General features: G+C 34.3%; 1 non-coding gene across 1 annotated transcript; it reads right to left on the minus strand.

Moving 5' to 3' along the window:
• Positions 1-5,258: 5,258 nt before the first annotated feature.
• Positions 5,259-5,360, minus strand: LOC113705146 (U6 spliceosomal RNA). The gene has a single exon (XR_003451793.1). It is a non-coding gene; the product is annotated as a U6 spliceosomal RNA (small nuclear RNA).
• Positions 5,361-13,543: the final 8,183 nt, after the last annotated feature.

Raw genomic sequence — 13,543 nt, forward strand, 5'->3', positions numbered from 1 at the left:
AACATTGTATTGAATTCTCCTTTGATGGAACGTATCAAGGAATCTCAAGGAAAGGACACTGAAGTACAGAAATGGTCGGAAAAGGTTAAAAAGGGAGACAAATCGGATTTTAACTTGGGACCGAATGGTGTATTGAGATTTCAGAATCGGGTAGTCGTGCCAAAGGATGAAGGGCTTAGAAAGAAAATTTTAGAAGAGGCACACCGATCAAAGTTTACAGTACATCCAGGAGGGAATAAAATGTACCAGGACTTGAAGAGTCTTTATTGGTGGGAGAATATGAAGAAGGAGATTACTCAATTTGTTCAAACATGCTTAATTTGTCAACAGGTTAAAGCCGAACATCAGAAACCATCAGGGCTTTTGCAACCTCTAGAAATACCTGAGTGGAAATGGGAGAATATCACTATGAATTTTGTATCGGGGTTACCAAGAACACAGAGAGGCCATGATGCGATTTGGGTAATCGTGGATAGATTGACCAAATCAGCTCATTTTCTGCCGATTATTATAAAATACCCATTGGAGAAGTTGGCCAGGTTGTATTTGGATGAGATCATTAGGTTGCATGGAATACCTGTCAGTATCGTGTCGGATAGAGATCCAAGATTTGTTTCGAGGTTCTGGCAAAAGATGCAAGAAGTGTTAGGGACTAAATTGAACTTTAGTACCACTTATCATCCCCAGACGGATGGACAGTCGGAGAGGACAATTCAAACTCTTGAGAACATGTTACGGACTTGTGTTCTGGATTTTGGAGAGAGTTGGAGTAAGTTTTTTACTTTAGTGGAGTTTGCCTACAATAATAGTTCCACTCTTCTATTCAGATGGCCCCGTATGAGGCACTTTATGGTCGGAGATGTAGGTCTCCACTTTGTTGAGATGAAATAGGTGAACGGAAAATCTTAGATCCGACCACAGTATCTTGGATTGAAGAAACTAATGAGAAAGTAAGGTTGGTACGCCAAAGAATTCAGACCGCCCAGAGCCGCCAAAAGAGTTATGCCGATAATCGAAGAAAAGATTTGGAATTTACTGTTGGAGATTTGGTATTTCTCAAGATTACACCTTTGAAAGCAAGTTTGATGTCAGGAAAAGGAAAGAAGTTACAGCCAAGGTTTGTAGGGCCTTACAAGGTTATCCAACGTGTAAGGAGTGTAGCCTATAAGTTGGAATTACCGCTGAGTTTGTCTCGAATCCATAATGTGTTCCATGTATCTATGCTCAAGAAGTATCATCCGGACCCTTCTCACGTCTTGCAACCGGAAAATGTTGAGATTGATGAGACTTTGACCTATGAGGAAAAACCGGTTAAGCTTCTGGATAGGAAGGTGAAGGAATTGAGGAATAAACAGATACCATTAGTAAAAGTCCTTTAGAAGAACTATGGGTTGGAGGAAGCAACTTGGGAGGTCGAAAAAGCAATTCGAGAAAAGTATCCAAACCTGTTCGCCAATCAAGGTAAATTTCGAGGACGAAATTTTCTTAAGGGGGAGAGGATGTGAGGACTCGTAAAATTATTATTTTTCGACCCCTAATTTTTGCTCATTTAATTATTTATTCAAATAGTTGCTCCGATTATTATTTTCTAGCCTCATTAGACCTAAGTACATGATATTATAGTTTCGTTACATTTTTAAAGTGTCTCGTTTCAAAAATTATTTTCTTAGGAGCCTGTTTAGAGAAAAGGTGAAAACGCGTTTGGAAAATCTTTGCCAATAAAAAGTACAATTAGCCCGGAAAAATTTGAGACATGTACAACGGTTTTAAAATAGGTAATTTTAGATTTAAATACTTAAGTGATAGTTAATAGTACTATCGTTATAAGAATTTCTCAGAGGTTTCGCGTTATAGCGTTAAAATTGACGGTACGCATTTTCACACGTGCGACTTTATTTGAGGGACTTTAGACCCTTATTTCGGGACAACTAAGAGTGAATAATATTTATATGAGCATAAGTGCTTTAGAGGTTTAGTGCACTAGTGAACCAAACGCGAGAGAAATCGAGCCCTAAACGCACCAAACGAGCCCTAATCAGAGTTGATCTTGGAGTGAATTTACACCACTCATTTTAATCTTCTCTTGGAAGTTAACCTTGATCAAATTTCACTCTTTCTTCTCTCTCCTATTGCCGGCCAGCCCCTCTCCCTCTCTAACTCCCTTGTTTCAAAAATTTCTTCACCAAATCAACAACAAAACTCCAACCAATCTTCACCAAACTTGTAGCTCAACTAGGAAACTACTTGGAGGTTGGATCTAGCTAACTGAAGGGCTGCATTTCATGGTTTCTTGGAGCCTCTTGAGGACCGAAATTTTCTGATCTAAAGCACTAAGGAGGTATAACATAATCCAACACCTTAAACTTGGTTTATGGTAGTAGAAATGCATCTCTAAGCAATTGCATGTATATGGATGGCTTGATATTGTTGAAAAATTTGAAAGTGGGCTCTATGAACTCCCACTCTTGGGTTGTTGCTGATAAGAGGTTTAATGTTGGCTTTAATGGTAGTTTAGTGGTTAAAATGATAGATTTATGGAGTATTATTGTTGGAAACTCAAAGTTGAGGCCATGACAAAAATTTCTGAAACTGCCCCTGCTTTGTTCGGCCATGATAAGGCCAATTTTTGATGATCTAATGGCTTGAACCTGATTTTTATATGTTGTATTAGATGTGTAAAAATTTTCATTGGAAAACATTAACGTTTGGTTGGGCAAATGAATTTATTTGTGAACTAGTCAAGCTGGAAAACTGTTTTCGGATAACCCTGACCAGCGGTAGCATTTCGACCATAACTTTGTCCTCCGATGTTGAAATCGAGTGCCGTTGGTGGCATTTGAAACTAGATATCCATACCTTTCCAACGGTATAAAATTCACATTCTGATTCCATGTGTAAGAGCCGAACCATTCGTTTTAAAACAGATATCCTGTTTCTCTATTCTGTTGGAATGATTTGTTCAGGCAGCAACTTGAGGCTCAATTTCGAGCTGGTTGTTTGCCAAATTTCAGAACGTTTTCTTCTGTGAATTTTTAGCCCTATGAATTTATTTTCCAACGCCATAAACCATGCTCAATTCCGAGTTAATGCGACTGAGTTGTGATCAAAACAAGAACACTGCTCTGTTTTGGAAAAACCTAGTTTTGGACAGATTTGAGATGAGACTTGTTGTGGTCTTACTAAATGAAATTCTTGGTGTTAAACACCTACCAAATGTACCATGAATGTTCCTTAGACTTTCCTTTCACATATGAACCATGATTGGAGGATTTTCTTAGCCAAACGATTGGATTTGGAAAGAAAAGGATTAAAGGCAGATTGCCTTAAGAATTTTTCCAAACTTTAGTTGGTTCGTTGACTATCTTCCCGAAGGTATTTTTCTATGAAACTTGATAGAGAGATACCCTTCATATAAGAGTAAAATACTACCAGTTTTGGTACCAATCCAAGTTCGTTTCGATACCTAACTAAACTTCCAATTTTGGAAGTTCAAATCTGGAAATTCTTCTCCAGTCTTGAATTTTCCCCAACTTTGAAACTTCGATTCCTGATCCGCTTGCTCTGCTATAAACTTCACTTGCAACTCTAATTGAGTTACAAATTTCAGAGGCCGGTTCGTAACGTGTGAATTTTGCCGAATTTTCAAAGTTGGCCAAAATCCAACTTAATTCTGCCTTGTGAACTGAGTCAGTACCTTCAAGCTCATTTTTGAGCACTTTCTACTTCGATTGATGGAAAAGTGTCTTCTAGGAACTTGTAGTACTTTCTAAGAGGTTTCTAACGGTATAAAGTTTTCCAATTCTTGACTTATGTCGAGTGAGTTACGATTTTTCAAAGATTCATAACAAAACTGAAATTTTCCAACTTTCAAGGAAATAGAGTTTTTCAAAAACTCTTTATTCTGTTGATATTATCTAAACGTTTTATCCCCGATTTCCTAGATAAATACTTAAATACTTTTGAACGTTATCAAACCCCACGCAAACCTCGATTTACGAGTAATTGAGATTCATTTTCACGAAATTCTCTAGATTAATACTAGTGAACGAATTATTCCTCGATAATTGAGATATGAATGATAATTCACTATTATTTGCTCAAGCGCACACGAGAACCTTCAAGAGGATCCCACGGTGGACGCTTGAACTTTCCTTGACCTTAGTTACACTTAATACTTGGTGAGTGTCAAGTGTATGTAAACTTGTTACATGCTTAACTGTTATTAATGATTGGAAATCTTGAAAGTGGAGTCGAGTGTGTACTTTACCACACTCGTTCTCATTAGAAATAAAATTTTAATGATTGAAATGTATTGAATGAATGATTGAAACGTATTGAATGAATGAATGAAATGTAATAGTATGCTATAACTGCATACGTCGTTGAAGTGAATCTCCTCGACACACAAATGCACATGGGAACGCCCAGATCTCATTGGCCGACCTTGGATTCGAGCCGGCATGGGCTTGGTCGGGAACCTTGGCGAGCCATGAGATATATAAGCCTGACCTAATGAGAGGTCTTGCTTGGCATACTCGAGTAGTATCGCCACAAACAAATGACAGGCGGGCCCGATACAGGGGTATGTAAGGTGAAAGGGGACAGGTTAAGTGGAGTTCTACGGACTAAACCTACCCGATTGACGGAGTGTCAATTCGTGGAGGTTATTGAATGTGCAAGTGGAATATATAGCTCCTGAGAGCTCCAGTATCCTTGAATTGTTTCTGGTTATCTTTCCAGTAAATTGTTAATTATTAAAATATGATTGCTTGACTTGTAAATTGGGATTGTTATTTGAGCAATGTGCTTGCCTGTGCGTTCTTGGTCTCACGAGCGTTTTGCTCACCCTGTAGATTTGTTTTCCTTAACAGGACTGGATTCGGAGACATATTGGAGAAACTCTCCTGATGTACTATTATTTAGGGTTTCTATCATATTTTGTCTATGCCTCTTGGTTTTGGGTTGTGCTTTTATAATTGGAATGTAGTATTTGGGCATAAGGTATATTTGGGTTTAAAGTTGTATTTTGAACACCCGATGTACGGGTTGGATAATGAATGACCATGGTTAAACTTGAACGCTTCCGCATTATTGTATTTATGTTATTGTACTTGTGAAGTTAGTTTGGTAATAAGCTTGAATGTTTTGCGTGAGTCCTGGCGAGAGTTGGGCAGGCGTCCCGCAGATACCCTTTGATTCGCCTTAAGGAGAAGTGGGGGCGTCACAGGCAAACTCCTGCAAAATAATCCATGACTTATAAATAATTCATATTTATGACCTTTTAGTGTTTAAACCTTTATTAGGGACCATGCTAATCTTCTCTGTGTCATTCCAATTATATCGGATGTCCCCGAAGGGACACTTTATTTCCGTACTATTAAAACTGCTTCTTGTTATTATGTTGTCCGTACAGTAATGGGCTTATACACATGGTTTTTTAATATCAAATTACAAAGAAATTCTATTGTTTACTACTCAATTGGGCTAAACGTACAATTGAAAAAAAAAAGATAATTGTACATAGCTGAAAACGGTTAAAGCCAAATGAACATTGCAAATTTTGTGCAACATAGAATATGCACTTCGATGAAATGTTTTCTCACGATGTGTGTGACAAAATATATTACTATTACTTCTTCTTCTTAATTATCCAAATGAAGCTACAAACGGATATTTTTCCGCAAATTACAGATATCACAAGTAATAGCTCTCAACTCCCATCCCATACATCCTAACTTCATTGATGAACATGAAAGAACATTTTCTTTACCATTGCATATGTGGAGTACACTAGCAACAGCAAGAGCATATCTTCAACACATTATCAGCTGCAGTTTCTACTTGGTGAAATCAAATTTTCCATTCATTCATATTTCATGTAGTAGGTCTAGTAACTTCAATTTTCCGGTTCCACATTCGATCTTGCTTTTTATAAGATTACTAATTCCTTTTAACTTTCCTCTTTTTATCGGTCTTATTTGATTGAAGGATGTCTGATTATAATGTGGGTCGGGAAGATGTCCATCATGCTGCAGTTTTCGTGCTTCTGCCGTGCATATTTTTGAAGAATAGCAATGAAATTCTATCTATATGAATAAAAAAAGAAAAGGAAGAAGAAGATGAGGAATATCCAGAATTTAAAAAAAAAAAAAGGTAAAGAAGCCAAGTGTAAATTTTCTTTTCTAGGCGAATTCAAGTGTAAATTAATCATTAAAGTATTAAAAGATTAGTTGTACATAATTTATTGCATAATAAATAGAATTTCGTGTATGGCATTTCTTTTAGTTTTTGTACCTCCTTTACAAAATTTCAAAATTCCTTTTTTTGTCCATCATCTGGTTATACAAAGCAATTGATCCTTAACTTGAAGATTGTAATTATAAGCAATTCATTTTCCATGGTGGAAGATTAGACATGATGTGAGAAAGAACACTTCCTGGAATCGCAGCCATGCTTAAACGCGACTTGAAATGGTTCAAAGGGTGATCAATTTCAGTCATGCTTAAACGTGACTTGAAAAGATCTTCTTGTCAGCTTCGTTTAATTAGTACTAGTATATGCTAATTTGGAAAGAAAATTAAGTTCATTAGTAAACATTTTTGCTAAATTGAACCCTTCAGATAAACTAATGATATGTGCAAAGAAACGTTGGATCTCAATATCCGTAACCAATACACTTCCAGGAGGCTTTCTAGGAGATGTAGCAGCAAACACTTCCACCCCAGCCTCACTACTAGAGCTAGCTGTGGTAGACACCATATTCTAAAACAATCCTCTTGGTTTACTAGAATTTAGCTCTAGGGGCCTTTGTCCAATGCTTATCCGTTGGCAAAATAAACCAAATCTAGAAGTTTCTATTTATTTATTTATTAATATTATTGGAATGAGGTTTTTAGTAGTTGTGTTATTTTGGAGTTTGTATTTTATTTGGTAATTTTTTATGAAAGTAATTTCGTATTTTACAAATTTTGATAAGTTATAAAGATGGTATTAGTTGGAGTATTTTTTTAAAAAATAAAGTAGGTTCTGTTTGATTACTCAATTCAGTATCTAAACTTAATACATTCAGATCTTAACATGTTTAGATGCGTTTAATAACAAAAAATTGATTATGTCTATTGATTAAGTAGCGCTAAGTTTTCTAAACAAAACTTGTTCCCAAAAATAAGTGATAAACTATTCATTTATCACTTAATATGATAGACACTCAAGTGCATCAAATTTAGTATTTAATAATTCAATAATTTAATATATTCAAATTTCAAATTTCAAAGTTCAGTTTTCAAACTTCAATTTTATCAAATACATCCTAAGAGATTCAAGAGAGTCCAAGAGAGTTTGTTAGGATTTATTCTGGTGCAACTTTCTTCCATAGTTTGAAATATCAATTATATTGTGAGTTATTTATTTTCTTCTCTCCCACATATTTTTTGAGTGATTATTTCATCCTTCAATTTACAAAGTTGCATGCATAATTATTATTAGAACCCTAAATTTGGGTTCAACATTATTCACTACATGAATATTCTTCTGCTAAGCAATCTTAGGCATCCATTTCTGACTCGCTTTAGGATGTAGAGGACATTTACTGGTGTAGTTTCCAGAGCACTTAGCACAGCATGGAGAATCCATTTATATTCAATTGACTGGTAAACAGTTTCACCAACACTCAAATTCAACACACACTCTAGCAAATGACACCCAAGTTTGTACATATAACTGTGTGCTGATCTATATACAAAGCTGACCAATGAAACTAGGTAAATTGCTAAGTATCCCAATTATATAGTAGTGCAAGCTAAGCCCAGGAAATTGAATCCGGACGGGAATTGTCTTGAATTCTTCAGAGCTAGATCGAGAGAGGGACTCCACAGCCTTAAGAACACATTTTACTACCCAAAAGGCCAAGGGACTTCTTGTATGGAGAAATATAAACCAAACTTTTGCTATTTATTTATGTTGCCATGTGCCTTTAGTCTGATTGGTTGGTTTTATTAAGGTGGGCCATGTAGGTATGAATTCTTTATTAGTATTAGTAAAAGTTTTTGTATAGGATATAAGTACTAAGTCTGGCTGTTTGCATTTGACATATAATTATACAGCTGCATAAAGACATTATAGTGAGAAGTGTCTGTCTGCTGTGTTTTCTTTGTTTTGCGCCACTGCTTGATTTTCATCAATAAAGAATTTCTTTGCCTCTATATCGGTTTTTCTTGATTGTTCTTGTGAGTTTTTGTGTATTTATCATTTTGGGTCCATCATTGTAGCACCACATTCTTACTACTCTCCCCCTCAAAATGACAAAGCTTAACTATAGGCACAAGCGAAGACTGAATATTCTGAGAAGGAATATATGAAAATCTCATGTCCCCATGAGAAGTTCCAGATTTCATATGATTTGTAGCCAAGAAGCCAGTTTCAGTGGAAAGCACTGCCTAACTCAAAACCATTAACTTTTCTACCTTGCATCTGAGTTTCAGCCAAAGAGGGAAATGTAGGGAGGTCTTTCTCAATGCTCTTCATCTAGCTTACTACCACTCCCCTCATCCTTATTGAACTTTCTCTGGCTGCAACTCACTAACATTTCTTCAAAGCAAAGATCCAATTGCATACAGGATTCAGCTTCATTCTGGCTGCCATAAGAATCTAACAAGAAAACTCCATAAAAGCTGGGAAAACAGAACCAAAACAAAAATCCACTCCGAGACGAAGGTAATATAGGCAGGACTAGTGGTGGAAGATAACAGTGTAACTCATTGGAGCTCGGAAGCTCCAACAATAGCAGAAAGTAGACAGACATAGGTTAGTATACAGCTACTTTTTTTTCAACCCATGTTAGTAGGCGATTACTTGAGAGAGAAAGAGAGAGAGAGAGAGAGAAAGTTTCCACATCTTTTTTATATATGGGAAAAGTTAAATTGTTCTTATCTGCATTGGCAAGAATGTGTTTAAAGTCATTGAAATTAAATTCAATTTGTTAATGTAATTCGTGTTTACTCGTACCATGCCCATAAACTGCACGTATGGGAATTAAAACTGCTCGTGTCAAAATTTAGGTATCAAAACTACAATTTTCTTTTTTTTCAATTTGTAAATCATGAAAAAGTATTAAAAATATATCTCAAGATGTGAATTCACAGCTTCCACACCTCATAGGAGAAATGATATTGGAAAAACTGATGTTCTGTAGATTTGATTCGAATCCACACAACACAGACATTAGTTAATCTGCCTCTTTGCACAGATAATGGTCAAAATGATTGAGAAACTTCGCAACATTGCTGGCTCAAAGGACCATGTGGACAATGATGAATTTTTGGGGTTAATATGCGTCGAAAGAAGGTGTGGATACATATCTCTTGAATGCAATCCACGGGAAACAGTTGCATGCTATTTTTGTAGAGTTTGTTGAAGAGATGTTCTTCCTCTTCTTCATGAACATCAATCTATTATTTTCACTCTAATTTTTGTCTCAAATTAAAAAAAAAAAAAGTTACTAATTTTGGATCAGTTTTTTCAACCCCTTTCTTCTTTCATTAATTTCATACCATTTGGGCTCATTAGAAAGCAGAGTTGGCAGTAGTGGCTTGGGTTGCAGTTTATAAGCGTTGGATCCAATCTTCAGCTTCTTTTTTCTGGAATCCTCATACACTTCAACCTAAGATAGCTAAGAAATGTAGGTATCATGTAAAACCAGGAAAAAAAAAAAAAAGAGTTAAAGAGGATGGAGAAAAAAATTTTGTATCGTCCACATGTGCTTTGCAAGTTAATTATGTTTATCAAGATGTGGAAAAGAGTACATAATAGAGGGTGACATAAAATCCTACCTCTTGATATAAATGAAATGCAAATTTTGACATAAATGAAGCTAAAAATATTGTCTCAACATTGTCACAATGATGATAACGCGAGGCACTACAATTTTTGACTTGAAATCTTGTCATGTTTGCATAATTTTATTAGATAAATGTAGGATTGGGAGAAATGAATATGTTTCTCAAAGTTTTTGTAAGAAAATTATGCATATATTTATAGCTTGTACAAAGTGAATTTAAATAACTAATACATTGAATCTAGAATAATTTATATGAGATAAATTCGTAATTGATACTAATTAAGTAAATCCCAAATTAATGCTAATTAATAGAATATAATACACTAGTTGATACACTAAATCATTTACATTAACATCCTACCTCAAACTTAAGGTGAGTGCAAGGAAACCAGCTTAAGTTTGCACCTAAACGTTTGAAACCCATCAACCACAAATAATTTGGATTCTTGTTCATGCATTTAACTTATTTTGGCCCCCTTCTACTTTGAAAACAATAAGGGAAAAAATTACCTTATGAAAGACAATTTTGGCAATAGAAATTTCAGTTCGGAGTGAATTACTCGTGCAATAGAAGGGCAACTAAACAGGAACTACCTGATTTTTTGTGGCAAGGGAAGTGCTGGACCAAGTTTACAAATTTGTCATTCTCTTTTGGGTTATTATCACTTTACCCCCTTAAACTATATCACTACTATCAGTTTACCCCCTAACGTTATCTTTTATTCACTTCACCCCCATAAGTAATTCAACCAACATATTAAGAAATTTTGGACAAAAATACCCTTTTATTCTATAACATTACTACACTGTTATTATTACTTTATTCCTTTAAATTATAGTGATATAATCTATTTAATTCCTAACGTTATTTTCTTGACATTTTACTTCATCGTTAATCTAACTACTGTGGTCAAAAAATTTAAATATATTTACCCTTATATATATAATTAAAAATAAAAAATTTAGAATGATTATTCTTCTTTTTTTTCACTTTAAGAGATCCAAAAATATAAAAATAAAAGGGTTTTCTCAAATTTCTTTTTTCACACTTATTAATACTATGAAAAGAAAAAGAGATAGGAAAGAAGATGACAGAAAATTAGATTTTGTAAAGGAAAAAAAGTCTAACAATATCGTATTAATTTAAGATTGTTGGGATTAGAATTGAAATCCGGTAATAAACAGTAAAGTGAAATAATTTTAAAATAATAAAAGTATTCAATTTTTTCTTATTTGTATTTTCTAAAGGAATTGAGCTCTCTCTCTCTCTCTATCTCTCTCTCCCCCTCTCCCTCCCCCTTCCGATCTTTCTATTTTTTAATATTAATAAGATTGTTAAGAAGAAAGGAATTAATATTTTGACTTTTTTTCTTGATACTAAAGAGGAGAAGAGCCACTCTAAATTTTTTATTAATTTTATTATACAAAGAGGAGGGTACTTTCTTCTAAAATTTTTTAACTTGCTAAATTGATTTAATGGTGGGATAAATTGCCTAAAAAATAACTCTATGGGATAAATTGATATTGAGACTATAGTTAATGGGGGTAAAATGATAATAACTTTAAGGGCTAAACTTGTCTTTTTACTTTAATTAACAAACTCCATTAAGTTTGACCGTTAGTTTTAGGGGTAAAGTGACTAAAAGATAACGTAAAGGGGAAAATTGATAGTTGTACCGAATCTTAAGGGGGTAAAGTGATAATAACCCTTCTCTTTTTCATAACTGAAATTATGCAATCAAATCCAGGCCACAATCTATTATGCATGCCTAGGATAATATATTTCTCCTCCTTTGATTGAATCTCAAAGTGGATGAGAGGAGTAAAAAGAATCGGTAACAAACATTACCAACAATCCCTAATCCTTGTCGGTTGTTTGACTAATATTTTTCGTGCCAAAAGGTCAAATTATTGGCTGGGGCCATGCACAGTTTTCATAAAATTGTGGGCAATGATTGATAAATAAAAACTAACGATCTACTCTGAAAAGGGATTACCAACCTCCGAACACTTTTTATTTTGCCTTACATTTGCACCCTCTAAATTTTTGGACAAATTACATTTAACCCCCCTATAGTTTAGTATTTTTTGTACATAACCCTCCTATGGTTTCAAAAACTATACATAACCCCCTCATTATTTGAATTAAAGTATCAAAGTGACGGAAATGATCATTCATAACAAAATCTTTAAAAATGTTGAAATTACTCTTGTTTAAAAATTAAAATGCTTGAAGTGATCAAAATATATAAACATAATATGTATATATGACACGCTAACCCGGTATGGTTTTATGTTTTACCATATAACCCCCTTATGGTTTAATGCTTTGCTATATAACCCCCTTATGGTTTTCAAAATATACACATAACCCCCCCTGTGGTTAGTAAATAATTTTCAACTTGACATAGAGGTATTTTTGACATTTTAGGTGATTCCGTTATGGATTGTAAATTTCGTTACTTTGATACGTAATCCAAACTATGAAGGGGTTATGTATAGTTTTAGGAACCATAGGGGTGTATGTACAAAAATACTAAACCACAAGGGGTAAAGTGTAATTTGCCCTAAATTTTTTGAAATTCCTTTACCCTTTGCAATAGGCACTTAAACTTTCTAGATTTCCATTTATCGATTATGTTGCCCTTCTGAAGAAATGTAATTTGTACTATCATGGCCGATTTCTCAAAACTAAGTCTGAGATAAACTTAACCGTCCTTATATTTATGTCGTCGATGCTGTCATCTCAGAATTTTTAGTAAAAAAAAAAGTGAAGAAATATCTATGGGCCATGAAAGAATTCCAAAGATTGTGAATGTTGCAATTGTTGATTCTTAGTTACAAACAGGAGCAGAGCCATATTAAGTTGAGGGTGGACAATCACACCTCTCAACTTTGAAAAATTCCTCCATTGACACCTCCTGAAAATTTTCAAATTTCCTTTCTTTATTTATATTGCCCCTCTAAGTTCATAAAGTATTTGTTTTCATTGCCTACTTTAGACATGAACACATTCAAAAAAAATTTTAAGTTTTATTTTCAAAACAAAAGAAGAATCTTGAAACTCATGGTACATACAGATGAACTAGTAGTTTTCATTTGAATTAATTTTTCAAGAATTATAGTTGTGATCTAGTGCTCAAAAAAAAAGCTAATCATATCATTGCTTCGACATTATTATTGTACGTGAAATTCTATATAGTTCTATCATTAACACAGCCATCGTACTAGCTAGTTATCTAAAGTTTTCTGTATTATAATTTATTATGTACAAAAAAATTTTGCCTTTGGAAATAGTGTCTATTGTAAACTAAGTAGTTGCTCCCTAACCTTGGAATCCTTGTTCTGCCACTAATTAAAAAAAAAAAAAAAAAAATTGGGGACTGGTGAGTAGCAAACCTTGAAGGGTCTCGAATTATAGAAAGCATAAAGCAATGAATCGGCCAGAGTGCGGAAGTTACAGTTCAATAGTTGTTGTAAAACCGCGGAAACCACAATTTCTTAGTTTCGAAGAGGTCCATACATTTTAAGAAGATGTAAACAGACAAAATAGGTAATAATTTTAACACCAGAAGTATCCAATGTTTTAAAACTCGATCCATTAATTGAATCGGTGAGATGTTTGAGTCAAGATTTAACCGATCGGACCTGTTCAACCCTGGTTCAATGAATATCTTAAAAAATAATTTATATAAATATATATATGCA

The sequence above is a fragment of the Coffea arabica genome, chromosome 8e (genome assembly GCF_036785885.1).
Source record: "Coffea arabica cultivar ET-39 chromosome 8e, Coffea Arabica ET-39 HiFi, whole genome shotgun sequence".
Taxonomy (NCBI): Eukaryota; Viridiplantae; Streptophyta; class Magnoliopsida; order Gentianales; family Rubiaceae; genus Coffea; species Coffea arabica.